The sequence below is a fragment of the Myotis lucifugus genome, unplaced genomic scaffold (genome assembly GCF_000147115.1).
Source record: "Myotis lucifugus unplaced genomic scaffold, Myoluc2.0 scaffold_721, whole genome shotgun sequence".
NCBI classification, from domain to species: domain Eukaryota; kingdom Metazoa; phylum Chordata; class Mammalia; order Chiroptera; family Vespertilionidae; genus Myotis; species Myotis lucifugus.
In genome coordinates this window covers 183,884-191,831 of record NW_005871769.1, presented here as the reverse complement: position 1 = coordinate 191,831, position 7,948 = coordinate 183,884, and the positions used below count along the sequence as shown (strand labels likewise).

Sequence of the window (7,948 nt, the reverse complement as noted above, 5' to 3'; positions counted from 1 at the left end):
TGAGGGTTTGGGGTGCAGGACTGTTTGTCTCCCTAAACTCACCAGCGTGTGCTCCCTAAACACTGCAGTGTGGAGAGGGAGCCGTATGGAACTCAGGATTGAAGCTCGGTGCTGAGACAACTGCTGGAGAGAACTCCGAGCCCGGTCCTCCATCAGCAGGAATGGCACTTGGGACTTGAGCCAGGGTCCCCGCTCCTGCCCGCCGGCTCTGGCTTTACTCACAGAGCTCTAGACGGCACTCCCTGGGCTGTGCGGACTTGCAGTGTGTAAACCCACAACCTTCCTTCCCCTCTCACAGCGCCCTGTGCTGAGCCCCGCTGCCCCGCGCCCCTGCCCACCACCCTCAGCCAGGCCAGGCGCCCACCCACTCCAGATGCAGCTCCCTCCTCCCCCCTCCTCCCCTCCTCCCCTCCTCCTCCTCCCCCTCCTCCTTCTCCCCAGGCTCCCCTCCTCCCACTGGTGCCGGCACCTGCACAGAGCTGCTCCCCCAGCCGCCAGCACAAGGTGGCTCCCAGTGCGCTGGGCTGGCGTTAGGCTGGGCAGGGCCTGCCTGGGAGCTAACAGGCGGGCAGGAGCCGGATGGCAACAGAGGCCAGAGCCTGGCCAACTAGGTGTCGGGGACGGGCACAGTGGGAGGCACCAGAGAAAGCGCCGTGTGTCCCCCCACGTGGGCCGTGACAGGCCAGCCACCCAGCTCCTCTGTGGGCGGCGGGCCCTCACCCTCCTCCCTGCCCGGATCTCCCTCTGCCGCGTCCTCCCTGCACGCGGCCACCCGCTTGCCCGCTTCCCTCATCCCGCACCCCGGGGCCTGACGCTCTCCTGCCCCGGGGCTCAGAGGTCTCTTGGGCCCAGGAATGTGGGAAAGAAGGCGCGGGTCCTGGCCCTGGTGAGCGCCAGTTTTTCTCATTTATAACAAGCAGACCCGCCTCATCTTGAAAGGAGCCTGAGGCCCTGTGGGTCGCGGATCGTGGGTCGAGCTGAGCTGCGTTTAAGTCGCGGCCCAGCATCTGCGTTCAGCCCGCAGCCCGGCAGGGAGCGCCGGGGCGTGTTCGTGTGGTTCTGCGGGGACTCCCTCCTGCCTGAGCAGGTGAGCTTTGCTTTCGGAACTGCTGTGGCAGCTTCCTCCCGCTGTAAACGCCCCCGGGCAACGACAGCACCCGCTGCACCTTCTCCTCTCCTGGTCCGGGTTCGGGTTCGAGTGGCGCCGTGATGGGCAGGAGTTAGAGGGGTCACGGCTCCCAACACAGGGGGACAGACTAAAGCACATTCAATTTAGGTTTTAGCAACGGAGAAACCAACACTCACACCTGCCTGTGATCTTGCCTGACACTGGGTATCCCTCGGCCTTTGGACCTTTTTAAAGTCTCTTGAGCATTTTACTGTTAAATAAACACTGGCCCTAGCTGGTGTGGCTCAGTGGATAGAGCGCTGGCCTGCGGACTGAGGAGTTCCAGGTTCGATTCCGGTCAAGGGCACATGCCCGGGGTTGCAGGCTTGATCCCCAGTGTGGGGTGCGCAGGAGGCAGCCGCTCAATGATTCTCTCTCATCATTGATGTTTCTATCTCTCTCTCCCTCTCCCTTCCTCTCTGAAATTAATAAAACTATATTTGAAAAAAATAAAACACTGGGTTTTAAAAGTTTTTTTTTTTTTTTAAGGGAAAACATTGTGCCTGCAGCAGGAAATTATTTTGAATAAGATGAAGTGTGTGACTAACCCATGGGGTTTAAACTGGTGAATTCATCTCTGATACTTATTTCCTCTTCCTTCCCAAACCCACTGAAAAGTGTATGGAAGTGAGAAAAGTTATAAAGGCTCAGGCAGCCCTGCTCTGCCTGTTTCTGTTTGGCTTGTTTTGTGAACACCTCTGTCTGGTTGTGCTGCTGCCGCCAGGTTTTCTGTTCTGTGGAGCAGAGCACGCCGCAGCCACAGGGAGGCACAGCCGCGCTGGCCCACACAGGCCCGAACGGGTCCCAGCGCCTCCTCCCAAACCGGAAAAAGCAGGGGCAGGCACTGGAAGGAAGCCGCCAACATGAGAGACAGTGACCAAGTCAAACAGGTGGAGGGAAGAGAGACGATGCAGGAAACAGAAGAAAAATTCACAAATTATAGTTTATATCCTCAAAGAGGTAAAAAAAAAAATGTAACCATGAAACAAACCAAAACCAAGAGAAAATAATGCATGCTATTAAAGTGGAGCAATTCATTAAACAATAAGAATGTGAACAACCCAATTTAAAAATGGGCTAAGTTCTGAACGAACACCTCACAAAAAAGATATGCAGATGGCATATAAGCACATGAAAGGACGCTCCACATGATGTCATCAGGGAACTGCAAAGTAAAACAACAGAATGATGCCGCTACTAGAACGGCGAAAACCAGAGCACTGACCACAGATGCTGGCGAGGAGGTGGAGCAATGGGACTCCCACTCGCTGCTGGCGGGACTGCGAAGTGGCATAGCCACTTGGAAAGGCAATCGGCAGTTTCATAAAATACTAGACATAGCCCAACCGGTTTGGCTAAGCGGATAGAGCTTCAGCCTGTGGACTGAAGGGTCCCGGGTTCGATTCCTGTCAAAGGCATGTATCTTGGTTGCAGGCACATCCCCAGTGGGGGGTGTGCAGGAAGCAGCTGATCGATGTTTCTCTCTCATCGATGTTTCTGACTCTCTATCCCTCTCCCTTCCTCTCTGTAAAAAATCAATAAAATATATATTTTAAAAAAAAATACTAGACATACTCTTGCCATACAATCCAGCAACCAGTCACACTCCTTGGTATTGACCCAACTATAGCAGCTTTAGTTATAATTGCCACAACTTGGAGGCAACCAGGATGTCCTTCAGCAGGTGAATAAACTGTGGTACATCCAGACAATGGAGTATTAGCGCTAAAAACAAATGCGCTACCCAGCCATGAAAAGGCCTGGAGGAGACAGAAAAGCATACTACTAAGTACAAGTGGCCAATGGGAAAGGGCACAGACCGCGTGATTCCAACATGTGATACTGTGTGCTGCTCCGCAGAAGGAAGAGCGTGTCGGGTCACGGGGGTAACTCCGGCGGGGTGCTGGCGGTGGGTCGGCTCTGCATGTGTTGTATGGGGAATCTGTGTGCCTTCTCTTCAGTTTTGCTGTGAACCTGAAAGTACTCTAAAAGGTAAAGTCAATTTGTTTAAAGGAACAATTGTTGAACTGTGCAGTTATGGTGAATAGGTTGCACGATTTGTAAATCATATCCCCCATAAAGCCTTAAAACAAGGAGGAAATGAAAAATAAAAATAATATGAAAGCCAATTTTTTTTTACATCAGTAGGAGTGTTGGACATGAAAGGTATGCTCCAGAAATTAGATTTAAAAACACAGATGGAAAATGCTGGAGAAAAGATAAGAACAAATAAAGGTTTGGTTTGGGAGGTCCAACATCTACACTAATAAAAGAGAAACATGCAAATGACCATCCCTCCACTACGCCCACCAGCCAATCAGGGTGAGTATGCAAATTAACCCAACAAAGATGGTGGCGGCCACAGAGCTGGAGGCTTGGGTTGCCCCCGGCGATGGAGGAAGCCAAACTTCCCGCCCGCCCTGGCCGCCGCTCAAGGAGTGGCTGGGGGCCTGGGTCACCGGGGGCAACTCAGGCTTCCAGCCGGCCCTGGCCTCCACTCAAGGAGGGGCTGGGGGCCTGGGTCGCTGGGGGGTGTGGCCAGCCTGAAAACAGCCCTCAGCCCCTCACCCAGGCTGGCCACGCCCCCCCAGCAGGGACCCTCACCCCATGGGGGCGTGGCCGGCCTGCAAACCACCACAGGTCCCTTGCCCAGGCTGCCCCACACCCCAAGGGAACCCCCACCCTGATCCAGGACACCCTTCAGGGCAAACCAATCAGCCCCAACCCGTGCACCAGGCCTCTATACTAATAAAAGGATAATATGCTAATTAGACTGGGAGACCTTCCAGGAGACCTTCCGGATGTTCTACTGGACAAAGCCATGGTGGCGGGGCCGAGTTAGAGGCGGTTAGAGGCCAAGAGGGGAGAGCAGTTGTGGATGATCAGGCCGGTGGGGGGGGGGCCGGTGGCGGTGATCAGGCTGGCGGTGGGGGGGCAGTTGGGGGTGATCAGGACTGTGGGGGGGCAGTTTGGAGTGAGCAGGCCAACAGGGGGGCAGTTGGGGGTGAGCAAGCCGGCAGGCAGAGTGGTTAGGGGCAATCAGGCAGGCAGGCAGGTGAGCGGTTAGGAGCCAGCAGTCCCGGATTGCGAGAGGGATGTCCGACTGCTGGTTTAGGCCCGATCCCTATAAACCGGCAGTAGGACATCCTTCCAGGGGTCCCAGATTGGAGAGGGTGCAGGCTGGGCTGAGGAACACCCCCCCCCCCATGCACGAATTTTGTGCACTGGGCCACTAGTCCAACTAATAAAATTATCAGAAAGACAACAGAGAAAATGGAAGGCAGGAAGCAGTGAAAAAAGAGGCAACAGGGGAGACTGTCTCAGAATGAGGACACGAGCTCACTGCACCAGGGCCACCGAGGGGCCACCGTGAGGCGGGGAGACCGCCGCGGTCCCTCAGGCCCCAGAGGGCCTTTCCCAGCTACACGCAGGCATTCATCCGATTGTTTGAAAAGCACAGCACAGGAGCCTTTTGTCGGCATGTTTTCTCCCAGAATGCAACAGCCCCAGGCCTGACGCCAGCATAAATCCAGAGGGAGGCCAGAATGGAGGTGGTGTCTCACACCCCAATCCCAGAGGCCTCCGGGCACCTTCAACCCCCCTAGCCTGGCATTCGATGCCCACCCCCATCTCCAGCCTGCTGCTTCTCTTGGCCACATTCTCAGCTCAAATGAACTAGCCCCAACACTACAAAAAGGCGGGGAGACCCCAAATTCCTCACAATCTCCTTTACAAAGAAGAAAACGTGGGGAGGGAATGTGCTCCCTACACAAACTCTCCCTCTCCTGGCAGGGCCTCCACCCCTCACCACCCTCTTCACAGCGCTGGTCATCATCTCCTCTACCCCCCCCCACCCCCCCGCCAGCTCCAGGAGAGCTGAAAGGTGGGTGTCTGCCCAGCGCTGCCTATGTAGAGGTACAGTGTCTGATGCATCTTAGCAGGTGCGTGTTAGGGGCTGAAATGTGACCCCAGAAGTCTAACCCAGCACCTCAGACCGTGACTGCATGGAGACAGGCCTTTGAAGAGTCGGCGTGTTCAAGTGAGACCACTGGAGTGGCCCTCACCCTGCTGCCTGAGGCCCCCAGCACCCACCAGCCCCCAGGACGACACATGCTGGTCCCGCCAGCTGTACAGGCCCTCCCTCCACATGGAGCACCGCTTCCTGCGCTGGCTCCCGAGTCCCTCCACCCACCCCAGGAGCAGCCCCAGGAGGGCTGGGCTTCGGGGGCTCAGCCACAGTCTCCATCTGGCAGGACCCCTGTCCCCTCAGAGCCCCTCACTGGCCGGGGCTGGGGACACCTCTCCCCTCGAGTGCTCTCCCTCCAGGGAGTTCCCTCCCACTCAAAGCGGGGATCAGAGGAGGAGCTTGGGGTCTTGTCCTCAGCCACTCCCCAGGCTGCTGGGCTTGAAAACAAAACCAGTGGCCTGCCAGGAAAGGAAGCAGACTCAGCTGTCCTTTGTTTTTAAGAGACTCTGATGAGGGACTATTGAGTGTGGGCATCAAGGAACCCAGCTGGGTGTGAGGCCCCCTGGGACCAGCAGGGGGAGGGAAGAGAGGGCCAGGGGAGGGTTACGGCAAGAGCTATCACGGGGGAGGGCACAGCCATCACCAGAGCTGCAGGCTGGGTAGGTCGGAGCCAGCGAGAACTACCCTCACCTCTCTCCTCTCCCATCTCGGGCCAGTGCTCCCAGTGGCCAAATCCAGCCAGAAGCCAGGGGCCCTGGAACCCAGTGATGCCCTGGGCACAGAGCAGGACAGAGCAACGTGGGGCAGGGGGGTAGGCAAGGGACCCAAGCAAGGCCAACAGGCAGGGGTGCTCCCACCTGTGACGCCCAGAAAGCCTCCCAGCAAAGTCCGAGCTGGTGAGCATCACCTGTGTGAGTTGGGAGTCTCTCCAACAGAGAATGGGCAGAACCAACCCGTCGCCAGAAGGGCTCAGAACCAAGCTCAGGGCTCTGCAGCCGAAGCCAGCACTTGCAAAGTCACCCCCAACCAGCCAGAGGCCCTAGGACCCAGACACTCCGGGGTCACCACCACCCCCAGAATGGATTTTTCATGCCCCTGCTTCTCTAACCAACACCTCCCAAAATGAAGCCGAGGGCAGGGCATTTGATTGGCTAAACCAAGGTCAGGTGCTTGCAAACAACCTTGAAGAAAGCCTGGGAAAGCAAGCACCCCACATTCCAATTAGGCGGAAACCACAAAGTTGGGAGGAAGTTTCCCAGGCTGGGCAGCCAACAATGCCCACAGATACTTCTTCTAAGTCCGTGTCCTTCCGACAGTATTTCCAGACTGGGATCCTGGCCCCTGACCTTGGAGGTGTCGCCGAATTTCTCTCCCTGATGCTCATTCATAACTGTGCCCAGTGAACATTGCCTCTTTTCAAAAAACTAGTAGGGAGGCCCTGGCCAGCGTGGCTCAGTGGTTGAGTGTTGACCTGTGAACCAGGTCACGGTTCAATTCCTGGTCAGGACACATGACCCGGTTTGCAGGCTCAATTCCCAGTGGGGGGCGTGCAGGAGGCAGCCGATCAGTGATTCTCATCATTGATGTTTCTAGCTCTCTCTCCCTCTCCTTTCCTCTCTGAAATTAATAAAAACATATTTAAAAAAAATAAAACTTAAAAGAACACTAATAGGCAAAATAGGATTGACATCTCATTGCTTAATTTTTCTTTCTTTTTTGGTTCCTTTACTAGTTGTATTCTGCAAAAGTCTTTGATACTCGGCTTCGAACACATTTCATTTTGTTTCAATGGCCGATTTTTCATTATTTTCCTTTTTGTAGCCCATGCTAAAACCAGCTGGCATTTGCACTCGGGTTCCATTCAGCAGTGGGAACAGGGAAAAGAGCCTTAAACTAGATCCATGTTTCTTTCTCTTCCACGTAAAACAGGCCTAGAGGTCAGGCCGAAGCTGGCCCTGGGCCACTGCCTGAGGCTGGCAGGACCGCTCCTCCGGACAGCCGGACAGCCGGACAGCGGACAGCCGGACAGCGGACAGCTCCCCGGTGGCCTCGTCCTCACTGTCTAAGGTGGCAGCTGGCGCTCCTACATCCGCCCAGTGACAGGACGGGGTAGAAACCTACCTTTACGACACTGCTGTTTGCATCTTGTTGGCAAAACTCAGAAATGTGGCCGCACCAGGGGGCTAGGCAGGCAGTCAGCTGCAACAGCCTCGTGCTCAGGGCCGCCGGGAGAAGGGCCCCGAGGACAGGCCACGTCCTGGAGGCCAGCGGGGCTTGCCTGCGGGGTTCAGGGCACCCGAGGCACAGCTGCTTCCTTCCTTTGTACTTCTGAGCATTCCCTTTGTTCTTTCACAGCACTCCACACTCTACACTTAGTGGACTGGCTAACGCCTGTGCTTGCCTCTCCTTGGGGGCAGATATGGTATCCCCAGCAGCAGCACCGAGTCCCTGCTCAGAAGACATTGGGTCTGTGAATGAGGCTGTGCCAGTCCTCTGTGCCCGGCTCTGGGACGGGTGCTGAGGGCGCAGGGGGAGACCTGCCCTTGGCACTCATGGCCACCAGAGGAGGCCAACAGGTGCCACCAGAGGACTCCCAGAGCAGGCGAAGCGGGGAGCTGGCGTGGCTGGGCTGTGCTTTATGAGCTGCAGGCAATAAGGGGTCAGGTCCTTAAGGTGCGACTTCAAGTTCCTCTCAAGCCCAAGGTGAGAAATGTAGCCACCCGTGGCGTTCAGCATGGGGGACAGAACAGGGGGGACAGAGCAGCAGGGGGGACACAGCAGGGGGGACAGAGCAGCTGGGGGGACAGAACAGG

The 7,948-nt window shown here is 56.3% G+C and overlaps 1 pseudogene; it reads left to right on the top strand.

Moving 5' to 3' along the window:
- Positions 1-7,235, top strand: part of LOC102439833 — an 11,060-nt pseudogene extending 3,825 nt beyond the window's left edge.
- Positions 7,236-7,948: the final 713 nt, after the last annotated feature.